The 19,242-nt window shown below is 39.2% G+C and overlaps 1 long non-coding RNA gene across 3 annotated transcripts; it reads right to left on the reverse strand.

Moving 5' to 3' along the window:
- Window positions 1–9,062: 9,062 nt before the first annotated feature.
- On the reverse strand, window positions 9,063–18,279 carry LOC103411761 (uncharacterized). Of its 3 annotated transcripts, none has more exons than XR_011581646.1 (10): window positions 18,026–18,279; window positions 17,839–17,910; window positions 17,683–17,749; window positions 17,444–17,488; window positions 11,434–11,499; window positions 10,700–10,799; window positions 10,521–10,593; window positions 10,393–10,439; window positions 10,045–10,072; window positions 9,063–9,244 (listed from the first exon to the last, which is right to left on the reverse strand). It is a non-coding gene; the product is annotated as an uncharacterized lncRNA (long non-coding RNA). The 3 variants fall into 3 exon arrangements; XR_011581653.1 differs by having other exon boundaries at window positions 10,014–10,072; XR_011581651.1 differs by having other exon boundaries at window positions 17,444–17,520.
- Window positions 18,280–19,242: the final 963 nt, after the last annotated feature.

A 19,242-nucleotide genomic window follows, 5' to 3' on the forward strand; every position in this document is an offset into this window, starting at 1 on the left:
GAAGGTGCACGTCAATATCCCACTCCTTGATGCAATTAAACAAGTTCCAAGGTATGCAAAGTTTTTTAAGGAACTTTGTACAACAAGAAAGAGGATTTCAAACAAAGAAGTGGTAAAGGTAAGTGAGAATGTTTCAGCCGTTTTACAAAGAAAACTACCACCAAAATGCAAAGATCCAGGTAGTTTTACAATTCCTTGTGTTATTGGAAATACCAAGTTTGAGCATGCTATGTTAGATCTAGGTGCATCCATTAACGCCATGTCATACTCTATTTATGCATCTATGAACCTAGGAGAACTTAAAAACAATGGCGTTATAATTCAATTAGCCGATCGTTCTAATGCATACCCAAAAGGGGTTTTGGAAGATGTTTTGGTGCAGGTTAATGACTTAGTAGTTCCAGCGGACTTCTATGTGCTTGAGATGGAAGATTCGAGCCATTCCACATCCTTGCCGATCCTCCTTGGAAGACCCTTCATGAAAACAGCCCGCACCAAGATAGATGTGTTTAAAGGAACACTCACAATGGAATTTGACGGGGATGTTATTGATTTCAATATTTCTGAATCTATTAAATACCCTAAGGATGATCATTCTTGTTTCGCTATTGATGTATTTGATGTTTTGGCGCAGGACTACCTTGACTCATTGGAGAGGGATCCTCTTGAAACCACCATAGTACATGGAGTGGGACTTAACAGACCAAAGGCAGCAATTGAGCATACTCACGGCAAGAATGATGATGCCTATGCCGTGCCTCCTAGTGCAGAAATAGAAGAGATGGTTGCTACCCTTGAGTCATTACCACAACATCTTGGTAAGCCTCCTAACCCAATTCCAATTCCCGTTTCTACTAACAAGTTGTTACCTTCTGTGATTCAGGCACCCGTTCATTGCCCATCATTGTTTCCTCATCACTCACGACATTGGAGGAGGAAAAGTTGATTCAGGCGTTGAAAGAGCATAAAACGGCAATTGGATGGACATTGGCCGACATTAAGGGAATTAGCCCTACAACTTGCATGCATCGCATACTTCTAGAGGAGGGGGCTAAACCAACTTGAGAGGCTCAACGTCGACTTAACCCTCCAATGATGGAAGTTGTGAAGAAGGAGATTATCAAGCTTATTGATTGTAGAGTCATTTACCCCATCTCAGATAGTCGTTGGGTTTCACCGGTTCAAGTTGTACCAAAGAAATCAGGAGTCACCGTGGTGAAGAATGCAAAGAATGAGCTTGTGCCTACATGTATCCAAACCGGTTGGTGAGTGTGCATTGACTATAGGAAGCTAAACACCACCACAAGGAACGACCACTTCCCCTTGCCGTTCATTGATCAAATGCTTGAAAGGTTAGCCGGTCATTCTTTTTATTGCTTTCTAGATGGTTATTTGGGATATAATCAAATTGTTATACCTCTAGATGATCAAGAAAAAACTACTTTTACTTGTCCATTTGGCACTTTTGCTTATCGTCGAATGCCATTCAGGTTGTGTAATGCACCAGCCACATTCCAACGATGCATGATAAGTATATTTTCAGATTTTGTGGAAAAGATTATTGAGGTTTTCATGGATGACTTTAGTGTCTTTGGTGATTCGTTTGATGGTTGTTTAGATAATCTCACTTTAATCTTAAACCGGTGCATTGAAACTAACCTTGTTTTGAATTGGAAAAAATGTCACTTTATGGTTAAACAAGACATAGTTTTAGGTCACATAGTTTCTGAAAAGGGAATAGAGGTTGATAAATCAAAAATAGATCTTGTGCGTTACTTACCCTCTCCCACTACGGTGAGAGAGGTTCGTTCTTTTCTTGGACATGCAGGATTCTATAGGCGATTCATCAAAGATTTTTCCAAGATTTCCCAACCCCTTTGCCGACTTCTTCAAAAGGATGTGACATTCAAGTTCGATGATGAGTGTGAGAAGGCATTCAATCACCTAAAGGAGAAGCTAACTTCGGCCCCTATCATAGTCCCACCAGATTGAAGCCTTCCCTTTGAGCTTATGTGTGATGCTTCAGATTATGCATTAGGGGCTGTTTTGGGACAAATGAGGGACAAGAAGCCACACGTCATCTACTATGCATCCCGGACTTTGAATGATGCACAATTGAATTATTCCACCACTGAAAAAAAACTTCTTGCTATTGTATTTGCTTTAGATAAGTTTCATTCATATCTACTTGGAACTAAAGTTATTGTTTACACTGATCATGCAGCTTTGAAGTATTTGCTCACAAATAAGGAGGCCAAGCCAATGCTTATTCGTTGGATGCTACTTCTCCAAGAGTTTGACGTGGAAATCTGGGACAAGAAAGGAAGTGAAAACGTGGTGGCTAACCATTTGAGCCGAATGGTGCATGAAGAAGATGCCAATGTTGTGCCCATCCCAGAGACATTCCCAAATGAGCAGTTGTTGTCCATTAAGGTAAGTGAGCCATGATATGCCGATTTAGTTAATTATTTGATCACTAAGCATGTCCCAAGCACCCTAAATAAGCACCAACGTGATAAACTCAAGAAGGATGCACGATTTTATGTTTAGGATGACCCTTTTTTGTGGAAACATTGCCCTGACCAGATTCTACGTAGGTGTGTGCATGATTCCGAGTTTCATTCGATTTAACTTTCTGTCACACTTATGCATGTGGGGGTCATTTTGCCACACAACGCACAGCACATAAGGTTTTAGAATGTGGATTTTATTGGCCTACGATCTTTAGAGATGCTAGAACCTTTTGAATAACCTGTGATCGTTGTCAAAGAATGGGTACTATAACATCAAAAGACCAAATGCCGCAACATCCTATATATTCTGTTGAGATTTTTGATGTTTAGGGTATAGATTTCATGGGTCCATTTCCTTCCTCCCATGGTTTTCTTTATATATTACTTGCTGTGGATTATGCTTCGAAATGGGTGGAAGCAAAAGCCACCCGTACTAATGATTCTAAAGTGGTTGCAGATTTTATTAGAACTAACATATTTGCAAGGTTTGGAATGCCAAGAGTGCTCATTAGTGATGGAGGATCCCATTTTTGTAATCGAACCATTGAGGCGTTGCTCAAGAAGTACAATGTCACGCATACGGTTTCCACACCTTATCATCCTCAAACAAGTGGGCAAGCCGAGGTTTCAAATAAGGAAATCAAGCAAATTTTGGAGAAGACAGTGGGACCAACTCGAAAATATTGGAGCTTGCGCTTAAATGATGCATTGTGGGCATATAGAACGGCCTACAAAACACCAATTGGGATGTCCCCATTTCGGCTGATCTATAGGAAACTATGTCATCTTCCGGTTGAATTGGAGTATCGTGCACATTGGGCCGTCAAAACATTCAATATGGACATTGATGCCGCTGGGGATCCATAGGAAATTGCAATTGAATGAGCTTGAGGAGATTAGGAATGAAGCTTATGAGAACGCTCTCATTTACAAGGAGAAAGCAAAGGCCACCCATAACAAGATGATTCGTGGCAAGACATTCTCTATAGGGCAGAAAGTGTTACTTTTCAATTCCCGTCTTCGGTTGTTTCTGGGTAAGATGCGTTCTAAATGGATTGGACCTTTTGTCATTACTAATGTTTTTCCTCATAGTGCAATCCAAATTCAAAGTTTGAAGACGGGACATGAATTCAAGGTCAATGGACACCGTTTGAAGCCCTACTATGCGACATTTGATGAGCATGTCGTGGAGGACATACCCCTCCATGCCGTGGGCCCTATTCAAGCTTAAATGGAGGTATCGTCCGGCTGGAAGACGTTAAAGCAAGCGCTTCTTGGGAGGCAACCCATGTGTTCAAACGAGGGATTGAAGGAATTCGAGCTCCATAACCAGATTTGCGTTCTTAAACTCTACCCTTTCTTGTTTTTACTTTGCCATGTTTGTCGTGTTTGTTAGTTGTGTTGTTTGCTTGCATATATGTGAGTCTATATTTGAAACATTGAGGACAATGTTTGGTTTAAGTGTGGGGGGTAACCAAGTGTTTTTATTTCAAATTCGTGGGATTTTATCACCCATAACTTCCAAAGTTGTTCCTTGCTGTTTTTAAGTCTTTTTAAGCTGTTTTGGTGCATTTTAGTGTGTTTTGACATAAAAATCCAAAAATCTCATAAAAATTTGAAAAATTGTTTTGAAAAACCCAAAAATAGTTGTTTTTGTATGTTTGTTTGTGTCTTAGGGTACCTTCCAACACAAGGATGAGGATTTGATTTTTAATTGCATGACTGTTAAAGAAAGTTATAAACATGGATGGAAGTTTGATATACTCTTTGTTTTATGCTTGGTTGTAGTTAACGTTTACGAATTCACATGTAATCACAAAAACAAAAAATAATAAGTTTTTGTAACATGCTTGAAGGAAGGAACTCAAACTAACGCTACAACCCTAAGAGACTTGAGCCTAAACTTTATTTGAAGAGTTATTAATCTGTGATTTGTTGTTTTCTAAAGTCGTTGCATGATCTCATTATTCTTTGCTTGGTTGCTACTAAGAATGCGTTTTATCACTTTAGTTCCAAATACTAGAACTCATACCCGTTTCATTCAAAACTTGAAATTGAGTGCATAACATATAACAGGATGAAGTTGTTAGTAGTTACCACCAGAGCCAAAAAGCCTTCATTCCATGCATTTGTTTTTGTAGGTTTAACCCTTTTGAGCCTTAATTAGCCTATTTTCTTTGTTAGCCACATTATCCCTACCTAGCCTAGAATAGGACTATCCACACCCTTGTTCTTAAAGTATAGTGGAGCAAGACTTAGAGGGAATTCCTTTTGATCAACATTGTTCTAGAAAACAAGTGAGGGGGAAGGTTTTCAAAAGTGCGTAGGTGCCAAAGTCTTATAAGAGGCACGGGTAGAAAAGAAAAAGAAAAAAAAATTTCGTGGAAAATAGAAAGGAAAAAGAAAAGTTGTGAAAAGAATAAAGAAGAGCTAAAAAATATGTGAAAAGGAGCTCTAAAGTGTTGGTTGTTGAAGAAAGGGTCCAAAAAGCTTGAATTTGACCCTAAGTGTTGCATGAATCTTCCCTTGTGTTTAAAAGTTGATTTCTGAATTCTAAAGGGAATTCTAAGTTAATTTCAGTACTTTGCTTACTCTTGCTTTAAGAACGTTTGTTTTCCTTACCTTTCTTTGTTAGCCAATACCCTTAGCCCCATTACAACCCTTAGACTTTAATCTTGGTTGTTGTGTATTTCAGTATGTGGAGTTTGGGATTGGTATGAGCATATGGTATCCCTAGTTCTCGTGTCTAAGTAGTAGCATTCCGTTCGTGAGATCATATATATATACATGCATTAATAATTCCAGAAAGTGCTTTCTTCGCTTATAACTTATGTGAGTGTTAGTCTATATATTTACATCAATCTTCTCACATATACCTAGTATAGGGAGTGTAGTCAGAAATTCTATGTGAAAATAGAGTGTATATTCGGTGAGGAATTGAGAGAATTCTCTAAGGCATGTTACTACATTCAAAATGTTGTTTTATGTGATTAAATGCGAAATAGTAAGTGGTGACTGTGATTCAGTATGCGCTTAAGGGTAAGGATAACTAAAATCTATGTGCGTAGTGATTTTTAATGTGTCATGTTTCATTGGAATTCCCTGAAGCAAATGTTGGAAGGTTTAGGTTATGTTTTGTTTGTTTTGTTTGCTTTGTTTTGCTTGAGGACTAGCAAAAGCTAAGTGTAGGAGAATTTGATAGGAGCATATTTATGCGACTTAGTTAGCTTGTTTTCTTGCACTTTTATAGTTAGTTTGTGGTTATTATAGTGTTTTAAGCTATTTTCGTGTGTTTGTAGGTCCAAATGACAAAGTATGCAAGAAGGTGCAATTTGGAGCCTTTTGGAGCAGTTTTGAGCATAAAATGGTTATCACATGCTTGGAGTCAAATGGATGGACGAAATTGAAGATCAAAGGAGGCAAGAAATGAAGAAATGAACATGAAGAACAAAGAGTTCAGAATTGGAAGCCAAAGTTTCTAAAGTTGGAGGTTTCCACTTGAAAGTTTCTATTCTTGGATTGGAAGTTTCCTAATTTTTTTCACCTTGGTTCCAACCCTTGCCGCACCTCTCAAGCTTCTTCCCTCTTGGATTCTGAATTGTTAGGCCCTTTTCCTTGTGGATTTGGGTTCTATAAATCCTTTCCAGAAACTAAGTGGGCCAAAAATCCTTTTCTTTGTTGATTTAAACCCTAAACCGAATCCTTAGGCTCTAAGCCTTAAAATCTGCTAAGTTTAAACCCTAATCTATCTCCCCTAGGGTTGTGCCGCACCTAACACTTCTAGAAGCCTAAAAATCTGCACAAACCCTAGTTCTTTTCTCCCTTGGATGGGCCAAGCCTTTTATCTCCAAAACCCTAACCTTTTCCCATCAGATTTTGTGAAAACCCTAGCTTTGTCGTGCCTATATATATGTGTTTTTAAAGCCTAAATTCGTCACCACCCTTCACACCATTCAGAAACACCTTGCCGCAACCCTAATCACCATTCTACATCACAAAACACCATCCTACATCCATATACATCTCTGCCGCACCTTTTTGGAGAAGAATGAGAGCTTTGTCGTGCATTCCATTGATGAAGGAGGGCCTTGTGCACAAGCCATCTGCATCCTTGGGAGTTTTCATAGATCTTTCTTCCCTCGTTTCAGTTTCGATGTTTATTTCAATTTGCTTTTCAATTGATATGAACATGTGAAACTAAACTCTTATTAGTTAGTGGTGAATTTGAAGCCATGGACATATGTTAATATGAATTGATTCCTTTCAGTTATTGTTTCGTAAAACATGAATGCGATTTACTTATCTATTTGATTGATAACTTATTCTTGTGTGTTGATTAAGGAGACCTACTTAGTTTGCATGCTTGAATCTGATGCTAAATTATAAGGGACTTTCACCTAATCGTTAGAAACTTATAATTACAAGTAGTGGAGATTGTTAGTCACAATCATGTTAAGTAGATTCTTGGCAAAAATATCATGCAGTTCATATTTATAATTGCCTTGTCAATGCTTATGATTTCCATGGAATTTAATGATCTTTGAATGTATCTCTATCATGCTGTTTATATAGGGAACTTGAGAAGAATAATTTGGGTTGTTGCATGCATTCATCCAATTCAATGAATTTAGGGAAATCTGATAGTTAATTTGTGCATTCACGATTAATTTGGGGCATTGTCGTTCATGGTTTAAAGAAACAATACTGGAAATTGATTTATGTTGCATATGTTCATGTGTGGAGAATGATCCTCTAACTATCTTTTCACCCTTGAATTCATCTCAATTTCGTTTTAGTTTACTTTGATTTGCAATCTGTTTAGTTTTAATTCAATTTCGTCAGAAATCAAACACCCTTTTCTGTTTTATGTTATTAGGTCAGAATCTGTCCTAATTAGGTTCTTTAGAGTGTTTTGAGTCAATATAGGTTAGGTTTAGTCCATAAACATTGTTTGGGTCTTAGTTTAGTCTTAAATTCGTCCAATTTCATCTCTAGAATCTGTTTTGAGTCTAATTGTTAGTATTGTGCTGTTTTAAGTCTTTTAAGTGTTTTCTGAGTTAGTTAAGTTACAAAATGTTTTCTTTTAATCTTTTAAGTCAAAGTAGGTTTTAATTTCGTCCAAATCACTTGTTAGGTTTAGAATTGAGTCAATTTTATTTAGTTTTGCATATTTGTGTGTCTTAGGTCAGTTTAGAGTCTATAGTCTATTCTTGTGTTTTTAAGTCTAGTTTAGTGTTTTAGAGTTTAATTTGAGTAGATTAGCAGCCCTAGTTAATCCCCGGTTTAGAACGATCCCTACTTACATCTTTGCTACAATTGTCATCAATAGGATTTAATTTGTGTGTCAAGTAATTTTCACATCAATTAACGAGTTATATGAAGGTTTTTCTTTAATCATAGCACCTTCACAGCCAACATACGTTTTTTCTGTAGTCATTGTTACAATCCTTTATGGATTGCAAGAAGTAACTGTGTTCATACCTTGGATTGTAGAGTGCCATGCCACTTGAGATCAAAACATAGGCTATTGAACATCTTTAGATGATCAGTGATGATGCTTCAATCCCAGTGCCAATACTAATTTCGTATTCTTAATGACAATCATATATATTGCACAGATAGCTTTAGCTATCATATGCATACACATGTTCTCCCCGTATAATACGTAATTAGATTTTAACCTAAAAGTTAAAAAAAAAAAAAAAAAAAACAATTCTTTATGCTTTCCTCTTTAGGGTTAATTGCTATGTGAAAGCTCTAATACCAAATGTAAGATCAATATATGCAGAACAAGTAAATCACGATACCAAATTAACCACTAACCTTGTGACGCCATTGCTGCAATGAACTATACTCTCAACACAGACCGAATGCACTGCTACAACCAATGGGGCTTGATATCTTTTGTGTGTAATTAGTGTGAGAGCAGGGGACCCTATTATATCCTAAATGGTGGTGTTTGATAAGGATACTTCCCATCATGTAATCCTTATCAAACTATCAAACTGATAACCCTTATCACCACGAAACCATATTATTTATCAATATAGATATATCTACTCATAGCAGAATTACTTTAGCTATATATCAGTCCACATACATTCCTTAATAGCTTACAAGTATAGTCAATCCAAATTTCTTATGATCTCAATCTCTTAAGCATGTATTAAACAAGTGAGCAGCTCTAACAAAGCTTACAATGGATACTTCAACAAGTTGAGGCTCATCTTCCTCGGCCACATACTTGGCCTTTCCCATGTTTTAGACCATCTTATGGTCCTCCTCGATATTCTTTACTTCTTCTAGCCGAGTTCAATAGACGGAGCCTTCATAGGCCTACAGAGGCGGATATGCCCGTGTGTGGCAAAAACTTACATGTGATGGAAATCAATTAGAAGAAAAGGCTCAATTGACAGGCTCACTTACAATAAATAAAATACGCTCATGCCCCTCAGTGACCTGACTTTCCCTACTCAAAATCTACTCTTAAAATTTGGCTTTTAGACCATACTAGAAATTTATCCCCGCGCGTTGCTGCGGGATTGAAAATTGTATGAAAGTTTATGAAACTTCATTGTTTTAATAACCAAAGTTTATGAAAATTGTTGAAATAACAAAGATACAGTAGCTCTAGGTAGCTATTGTTACCCCTTCGCAGCAGCCTCCTTGTGTAGTACTCTCATTTTTTTTTTCTCCAAGCATTTCGAGCGTATGGCAAGCATTTATCAAAACTGATTTAGAGAGCAATTTAATCGTATCAATACAAAGAATACATAAAGCATTATACAATGAAGAAACATTCCATGTTCCACCACCACCTCTCAAACTAAATTCTAAACTACGCACAAAACATTCCATGCTGTCAAATTTCCAACTATAGCAAAATCTATAGCCTTTGCATGTACACAAATCGGGTGAGCACATGCGGAAGACTATATTTCAATTAAGTTATCTATATGGTGCAAAACAAAACAACTGTACATGTAACTTATGAACAACCGTACATGTAGCTTATAAACAACCGTACATGTAGCTTATAAACAACCGTATATGCAGCTTATCAAAATCCTTTAAAATTGCTAACTGCATAAGTGCATGCATAATATTCAAGTGAGAAAGATATGCCCCACTTTTCAAATAAGAGCAATGAAGTAGGTTCAAATGAAGCACAGAGACTAAAAACATGAGATTCTATGACCCACAAAATCGTTTTTATATCAATTAACCAGTCCTTGTTGTACTATAGTTAATGAAGAACAACTGATACTTGAAGATAACTGTCTTAGAATTAATAAATAATACTACAAATAATAGATTTTTCTATATATTAAACAACCACACTGACATTAACTGGTTTTTGTTTATTGATCAATATAAACTGAATTTTCCAGTAAAAAAAATTGATTGAGAAAATGACCAAAATGGAATGATTAGGTAACGATACTTAAAACCTGATCAACATTCAAGAAAAAGGGGTGTGAGAGAGTGAGAAAGTCCAACCGTAATAGTGTGCATGAGATTCCCATAGTACCTTTGTAATCGTATCACCCATAGAGCTACTGCAATGAAACCAACAAATGTGAAATTAAAATATGAACTTGATAAATTTAATAGATATATATACAATCTGATATTTCTGGTCAAGAGTATAGAAGATAAAAGCCTACTGTAAAATGAAAACAATTGTAATCTACAAACTTAAGGGTGCAATTGTAAAACCAAAACAATTGTCAGCCATTAAAAGGTGCAACCAAAGCATATAATCTCATTAAGCTTGAATTTACGTAACAATACGTGGATTGGATCACAATCAAAATTCAAAACCCATTAATAAAAAGAAAGAAGAGAACACAAATAATAAATATAGCAATCTATTAACCTTTAGTGACTCTCAACATGTGCCTGGAAGAAGGCTCTTCCAACATCCTGAAATCATGTCAAGAGTTAAAAAGCAGCAAGAAAAAAATCAATGGAAAAGCTCTGTAAATTTGACGCAGAGCATATTGCCTGATGGAGCCCTTTTATAATCAAGTGGATTAAGTTTTGCTCTTATGGTTCCATCATCCAATCTGTCAACTGTCTGAAAGAATGAAGAGTCAGTATCTACATGAGTAAAATCTGAAAAATAATAGCAACAAAATGAGTCAGTTGTTTAAAACAGTGATATACTAAGACAACACCAATACCTGTATATAAACCACAGCTTCTGAGACAGAGAAGAGTGTATTAAGGAATTCCCACCACGTTTCCCTTCAGAGGTCCACCAGTTCCCTCCTGTATGTCTCACTTCAATGAAAACAAAGGCCACACTATAAAATATACTACTCCAGCATTTTCCAAAAATGATATTCCAAGAAGTTAAATGCTTGAAGAACCTAAGAAGAAGATAATACATAAATTTATACTAAATTGTAATATATAGATCTTTATATACTAAAGTAAACATATTGGACATGTCCAGAAATAAATCTAACCAAAAACTGAAAAATGAAAACCAAATGGTTATCAAACGCACCCCAAAGGAATTACACATTTTTGGATTCATTAAATGGAGTCTTTCAAGACCTCCAACCAAGTGAAACTGGTATCCAAATACAATGCATATAAAGGGATTGTCGATCACTGAAAACTATATGCTTAACAATCATTTTAAGGACCATAGTATCAGTCATTTTATCAAACAGTTAGTAGGCATATTTGTCAAACGGAGCCATCAAACATGCTTACTTCGACCTTAAGCTGGTTCCATTCACATATAAGATGGAAAATTATACCATTCCCTGGAACGATTACAACCAGAGCTGATTTATAGTTGCATATGCAATACTCGCTCACACTTCCTTGTAGTACACTGACGAAATCCCAGTAATAAAGTGAGTAAAAGAATTGTGTGTGTAAGAGAGAGAGAGAGTAGGAATACCTTTGAATGAAGCCTCTGCCTTTGGTACCTAGGATCACATCTGATGGATTGACTCGTTCTGCTTCACTGCAAATTATATACACAGAAATTAAAAAACTGAAATATATACAACAACAACAACAACAACAACAAAGCCTTTTCCCACTAAGTGGGGTCGGCTATATGAATCCTAGAACGCCATTGCGCTCGGTTTTGTGTCATGCCCTCCGTTAGATCCAAGTACTCTAAGTCTTTTCTTAGAGTCTCTTCCAAAGTTTTCCTAAGTCTTCCTCTACCCCTTCGGCCCTGAACCTCTGTCCCGTAGTCACATCTTCGAACCGGAGCGTCAGTCGGCCTTCTTTGCACATGTCCAAATCACCAGAGCCGATTTTCTCTCATCTTTCCTACAATTTCGGCTACTCCTACTTTACCTCGGATATCCTCATTCCCAATCTTATCCTTTCTCGTGTGCCCACACATCCCACGAAGCATCCTCATCTCCGCTACACCCATTTTGTGTACGTGTTGATGCTTCACCACCCAACATTCTCTGCCATACAACATCGCTGGCCTTATTGCCGTCCTATAAAATTTTCCCTTGAGCTTCAGTGGCCTACGACGGTCACACAACACGCCGGATGCACTCTTTCCATCCAGCTCGTATTCTATGGTTGAGATCTCCATCTAATTCTCCGTTCTCTTGCAAGATAGATCCTAGGTAACGAAAACGGTCGCTTTTTGTGATCTTCGCTAGATTGCTCCGGTCATTAGTGTGGATAAGTATATAAATGGATAGAGATAGGAAAGCAAACACAAGATGTACGTGGTTCACCCAGATTGGCTACGCCCACGGAATAGAAGAGTTCTCATTAATTGTGAAGGGTTTACACAAGTACATAGGTTCAAGCTCTCCTTTAGTGAGTACGAGTGAATGATTTAGTACAAATGACATTAGGAAATATTGTGGGATAATGATCTCGTAATCACGAAACTTCTAAGTATCGGAGTGTGGTGTCGTCTTGACTTGCCTTATCTGTCTCATAGGTAGATGTGGCATCTTCTCTGGAAGTACTCTTCCTCCATCCAGGGGTGGTATCTTTAACTGGTGGAGATGCACAAGGTAATGTATCAATTTCACTTGAAGCTTACTTGTAGTTTCAGGCTTGGTCAAGCGCGATACAAACCATGTAGTAGGAGTCCCCCAAGTCGCCGAGCTAGGGGGTCTGCTGAAAGAGGTGACAGACAAGGTAAGCAATCAGAGCTCCGACTGATTGTTCACCTTCTCCCCATCTTGCAGCAGCATGAAGGATAAAGAGAAGAAAAATGAGAAGAGATGATATGAGATACTTTTGCTTTTGAAGAAGTAACTTTCCACAGGCTTATTCTTGAACTGAGCTGGAGGGTTTTCTGGTTTCCTCCAGAGTATAAGGCCGACTGAAGAATTTGAGGGTCAAAACAAGTCCATCAAATCTAGAGTACGTTCCACCCTGCTGATATGGGATACTTTTGCTTTTGACAAAGTAATGGATGTATCGGCACGTGTGCTGTTACGCTTGTCTCCACATGCTTCCTTGTATCCTTCGCACTTGCCCTATCTGTTCCTCAAGCAGATGCGGAATCTTCCCTGGAAACATAAGATGATGAAGATGAGTACTCGAGAGCAATGCCAGGTAAGTAATCAGGTAAGGGGTTCCAGGCAGTCAATTCCTGGCTGGAAGCTTGATTCCAAGTACTGACTGATTGCTCTCTTTCTCCTTGTCTTGCAGGTAAAAACAAGGCCAAAAGAAAAAACAGGGAAAAAGCATGATATGAGATACTCTTGCTTTTAACCCTGATGATATGAGATATTCTTGCTCTAGTATAGCTTGTTTGCAGAGGTATTATCGGGGGGAAAGAAAGCTGAATATTTCGAAAGGCTTTGTTGGGAGTGCCCTCTCAGATATGATGAAGGGTTGAGCATTTTTGCAGGTCTGCCTGTCCGTTGGGGATGGAGGTCGACATATATAGGAGTCTCCCTAACAACAAGTAGTAATGCTATTCCTTTACCCTGCTTGGTCATAGCACGGTAGTGGGAGCTGCCAGTTTCACATGTTTTAACTCTGTCAGAGCACTTTGAAAAAGTGGTCTGTGGTATCTGGCTCTCGAGATTCGGAGAACGATGCCTCTTCGATTTTTGAGAAAGCAATCATGCTGGGGGTCTGACTCTCGAGATTCGGAGAGCAGTGTCTCTTCGATTTTTGAGGAAGTAATCATGTTGGGAGTCTGGCTCTCGAGATTCGGAAGGCGGTGCCTCTTCGATTTTGGAGCAAGCAATCTTGTTGGGAGTGTTGTCTCGAATGTGAGTAAAGGTTGGACATGTTTGCTAGTCTACCTTGCCACGAAGCACAAAGGTTGACACACAGGGACTTTCCAATTATCCAGCAATGGTACTGTTCCTTTACCCTCTCTTCGATTTTGAGAAAGTAGTCATGTTGGGAGTCTGGCTCTCGAGATTCGGAAGACGGTGCCTCTTCGATTTTGGAGCAAGCAATCTTGTTGGGACTGTTTTCTCGAATGTGAGTAAAGGTTGGGCATGTTTGCTAGTCTACCTTGCCACGAAGCACAAAGGTTGACACACAGGGACTTTCCAATTATCCAGCAGTGGTACTGTTCCTTTACCCTTGTGGGTAATAATATGGTAGCTAGACCTTCAAAATTTATGTGTCTAAACTTTGTTAGTGCTGTTTCTTTGCTATTCTTTTACCTTTCTTGGTCAGAGCGATGTAGTGGGAGCTGCAAGCTTCACGTGCTCAACTTTGGCAGAGAACTTTGGCAAAGTGATCTGTGGTACCCATGAGTTATTGTTGCGTGTGGGAAGTGGGTGATTGAACAGTAAGATTCATGTGCTTTCTACTTCACCAGAAGTCTTCGACAAAATGCCCATAATTTCTGCAAAGCTGAGTGTGCGTGTGACAGGTGCTGACAAGGCTAGAAAGTAGGTGCCTCTTCGATTTCTGAGATCGGCCCTCGTGGTCTCTGAGCAGCCCAGCTTTTGAGAAAGCGAGCGCCTCTTCGATTGATTCGGAGAACGGTGCCTCACCGATTTTTGAGAAAGCAATCATGCTGGGGGTCTGGCTCTCGAGATTCGGGGAGCAGTGTCTCTTCGATTTTTGAGAAAGTAATCATGTTGGGAGAGTGGCTCTTGAGATTCGGAGGGTGGTGCCTCTTCGATTTTGGAGCAAGCAATCTTGTTGGGAGTGTTTTCTCGAATGTGAGTAAAGGTTGGGCATGTTTGCTAGTCTACCTTGCCACGAAGCACAGAGGTTGACACACAGGGACTTTCCAATTATCCAGCAATGGTACTGTTCCTTTACCCGCTCTTCGATTTTTAAGAAAGTAGTCATGTTAGGAGTCTGGCTCTTTAGATTCGGAGGACGGTGCCTCTTCGATTTTGGAGCAAGCAATCTTATTGGGAGTGTTTTCTCGAATGTGAGTAAAGGTTGGGCATGTTTGCTAGTCTACCTTGCCACGAAGCACAGAGGTTGACATACATGGACTTTCCAATTATCCAGCAGTGGTACTGTTCCTTTACCCTTGTGGGTAATAATATGGTAGCTAGACCTTCAAAATTTATGGGTCTAAACTTTGTTAGTGCTGTTTCTTTGCTATTCTTTTACCCTTCTTGGTCAGAGCGATGTAGTGGGAGCTGCAAGCTTCACGTGCTCAACTTTGGCAGAGAACTTTGGCAAAGTTATCTGTGGTACCCATGAGCTATTGTTGCGTGTGGGAAGTGGGTGATTGAACAGTAAGATTCATGTGTTTTCTACTTCCCCAGAAGTCTTTGACAGAATGCCCATAATTTCCGCAAAGCTGAGTGTGCGTGTGACAGGTGCTGACAAGGCTGGAAAAGTAGGTGCCTCTTCGATTTCTGAGATCGGCCCTCGTGGTCTCTAGGGAGCCCAGCTTTTGAGAAAGCGAGCGCCTCTTCGATTTCTGAGATCGGCCTTCGTGGTCTTTGAGCAGCCCAACTTTTGAGAAAGCAAACGGCTCTTCGATTTCTGAGATCAACCCTCGTGATCTCTAAGCAGCCCAACTTTTGAGAAAGCAAACGCCTCTTCGATTTCTGAGCAGGCGCCTCTTTGATTTCTGAAGCTCCGTCGAGTGCAGATTTTTATAGAGGCTGGCATTAAGTTCCAAAGCACACTTGAATCTCCACCAGTAGAAGCTTCATTCTTGCACTTCTAATATCTTGATTTGTCCGACCTCTTCTCTCTTCAACACCTTTGAAAATGTCTGGCCCCTCCGACCGTCGTTTTGACTTGAACCTTGTTGAAGAGGCAGCCCCGCCTTCTCCAGACAACATATGGCGCCCATCCTTCGTCTCCCAAACTGGTCCTCTTACCGTTGGGGATTCCGTGATGAAGAATGATATGACCGCTGCGGTGGTGGCCAGGAACCTTCTCACTCCCAAAGATAACAGACTACTTTCCAAACGGTCTGATGAGTTAGCTGTTAAGGATTCGCTGGCTCTCAGTGTTCAGTGTGCAGGTTCTGTGTCTAATATGGCCCAACGCCTATTTGCTCGAACCCGCCAAGTTGAATCATTGGCGGCTGAAGTGATGAGTCTCAAACAGGAGATTAGAGGGCTCAAGCATGAGAATAAACAGTTGCACCGGCTCGCACATGACTATGCTACAAACATGAAGAGGAAGCTTGACCAGATGAAGGAAACTGATGGTCAGGTTTTACTTGATCATCAGAGATTTGTGGGTTTGTTCCAAAGGCATTTATTGCCTTCGTCTTCTGGAACTGTACCGCGTAATGAAGCTCCAAATGATCAACCTCTGATGCCTCCTCCTCCTAGGGTTCTGTCCAGTACTGAGGCTCCAAATGATCCCCCTCCGGTGCCTTCTCTTTCTGGGGCTCTACCGACTGCTGAGACTTCTCCTAAGCAACCTTTGTGAAGGCTCCCTCTTGTGTGTTTATTTTGACTCATGTATATGTACATATTTGTAGCTTATCGGGGATATCAATAAATAAGCTTTCCTTCATTTCAACGTATTGTGTTAAATACACCAAAGCCTTCTTCGCTAAGTTCTTTGAATTTTCTTTTGTTGAAGCTTGTATGTTGAAGCTTTCTGAGTGGAGCATGTAGGTTGGGGTAGTGTTCCCTTAATTTCCCGAGTGAGGAAAACTTCTTGGTTGGAGACTTGGAAAATCCAAGTCACTGAGTGGGATCGGCTATATGAATCTTAGAACGCCATTGTGCTCGATCCTGTGTCATGTCCTTCGTTAGATCCAAGTACTCTAAGTCTTTTCTTAGAGTCTCTTCCAAAGTTTTCCTAGGTCTTCCTCTACCCCTTCGGCCCTGAACCTCTGTCCCATAGTCGCATCTTCTAATCGGAGCGTCAGTAGGCCTTCTTTGCACATGTCCAAACCACCGTAACCGATTTTCTCTCATCTTTCCTTCAATTTCGGCTACTCCTACTTTACCCCGGATATCCTCATTCCTAATCTTATCCTTTCTCGTGTGCCCACACATCCAACGAAGCATCCTCATCTCCGCTACACCCATTTTGTGTACGTGTTGATGTTTCACCACCCAACATTCTGTGCCATACAGCATCGCCGGCCTTATTGCCGTCCTATATATCAAATTCCACATAATTTCAAATTGGTAAAATGGAACCAGCACGAACCACTTTGGGAAAAGTGATTCATGTTCATCATTTTCCAAATAAATAAGCAACCATTGTAAAATATTGACATGATACAGCAACAAACTTTCTAGGTGACGTTGTATGGAAAATGATGCACATGCAAAGCCATAAGACAAAATCATTCAATAAGATACATAATATTCGTCAATACATGAGGAGTGGATCTACCCACAGTCATTCTAGTTCGTACAGCCTCAAATCATCATCACCAGACGAATGTTAAACATTTAACATGAAAAGGAATCAATTTCCTAAAATTTCAAAAACCAAATACCCAAAAATTAAGAAACAAAAACAAAGAAAAAAAAAACAGAAGAATTAGGTGAAAATACCTTATGTAGGATCTTGAGCACCTCACACGCGTTCCACTTCATCTTCTGGATAGCAAAGAAATCTCCATTCATGAAACCTTTATAAACAGACCCTTCAATCAAGCTATTTTCTCTAAACCCATCTGTGGCCTCTCTCAACTTTTCAATCCCAAACTCTCTTGGTACTTGTCCAAGCAAACCATAATAAACTCATTCGAAAACAGAACATCAATTCCACGAAAAATTAAAAAACTTTCTACCTTCAAACATAAAATCTTTCTTTATCTTTCCCAATTGTATTTCTACCTCCATTCTCTCCAACCTAACCTGAGCAATCCATGTTACCAAACAAACAAAACCCAATTCGGTTAATGCTTTATGGGTCATGAAAATTGGCATAAACAGAGATAACCCACCTTTTAATACGCATTTTGGAACCGGAGTCGGAGAATGTGGAGGCTGACGGAGCGATACGGTGAAGGCCGTAGCTGAGATCACATATTCTCAGGTACGATACGAAACAAAAAATTACAAATCCAAAACTAAAAAAATAAATAAATAAATAAGAAACAAACTAAAACATGGGATTGGTGAAGGCCATACCTTCGGAAGGATGGACGCAGAAAGCTCTTAGAGACGGATCCCAACTCAGGGGATGGAGACGGAAACACAGGCCAATATTTTCAAGGTTTTGCGCCGAAGATTGTGAGTTGGGATAGAATGGTCGAAACCAAACTTGCAGGTTTTGAGAAAGCGTTGAGGAATCAGGTTTTCTATGAAGATGGAGAGCGAGAGAGAGCGAGTTGAATGTAGACTGAAGCCCAGAAGCCCAGATTTGCGAGGGAGAAATGGAAACCAAAGGAAAAGTCGAGAAGGTGCAAGCTGGTATGACGATGACCGACGCGTGGCCAAGATGGGTAAAAGCGTCATCTCGCTGTACCAAACGGGCAAGACAAAGGGCAGCAAAGAAGATATCAAAGGGCATTTTAGCCATTACACTGCTCGTGAACAGTGCCTTTCTACCGGGTTTTAGTATATAGATAATATGAAGAGTGTAGTTATTGGGTTCAGACTACACTCCTCATGCACAAGGGCACAAGGTATCGTATATTTTCTTCATTAATTCGTTTTAGGCACATGTATTTGCTAGTTAAATTAGAATTTAGCATTCTAATTTGATGCATTCTCATTCTTTTCTTTATTCGAGCAATAGCATTAGTAAGTTAAATGTTAGATTAGCCACCAACTGAGTTTGAACCACGTCATCATACAAGAGCATAACACCTTTCCACCACTGGTAAATAGCCACTTGTGACGCTTTCTCATTCTAAATATTGCTTTCCAGCCACTTGCAACGCTTTCTCATTCTAATTGATTGCTTTTCATTCTAATAACTTGATAGTATTGATGAAGCTATCATCCAATGGTTTATGATGCAGCACAACCGTGAAGGATTACAAACGTAAGACACTAAAACAAAGGTTTTCTAGAATCTATCAAGGATTGGGATAAAAACCGAAAGGTTGTTTGATAATTTCTGAATTAGTCCATTACATTGGGAGGCAAACCGCTGAAAAAGACATAAGCATAGCCCCTGAGGAAGCTCAGGGATCTTAGGAAATTAAACGACATAAATACGATCGGATATTGAAAAGTCGAAACTATTACAAATTTATAACAGCAATACCACTCCAAACACATTTGAAATGACAAGCTAAACATGTTCAAATCATCATATGGGTGAAGAAATTGATATTATTAAACTTGGAACATAAAAAACCTTAGCTTTTGACCTTAAAAAATAGCAATTCAAATAACTC

This window comes from Malus domestica, chromosome 01 (assembly GCF_042453785.1).
Source record: "Malus domestica chromosome 01, GDT2T_hap1".
Classification (NCBI taxonomy): domain Eukaryota; kingdom Viridiplantae; phylum Streptophyta; class Magnoliopsida; order Rosales; family Rosaceae; genus Malus; species Malus domestica.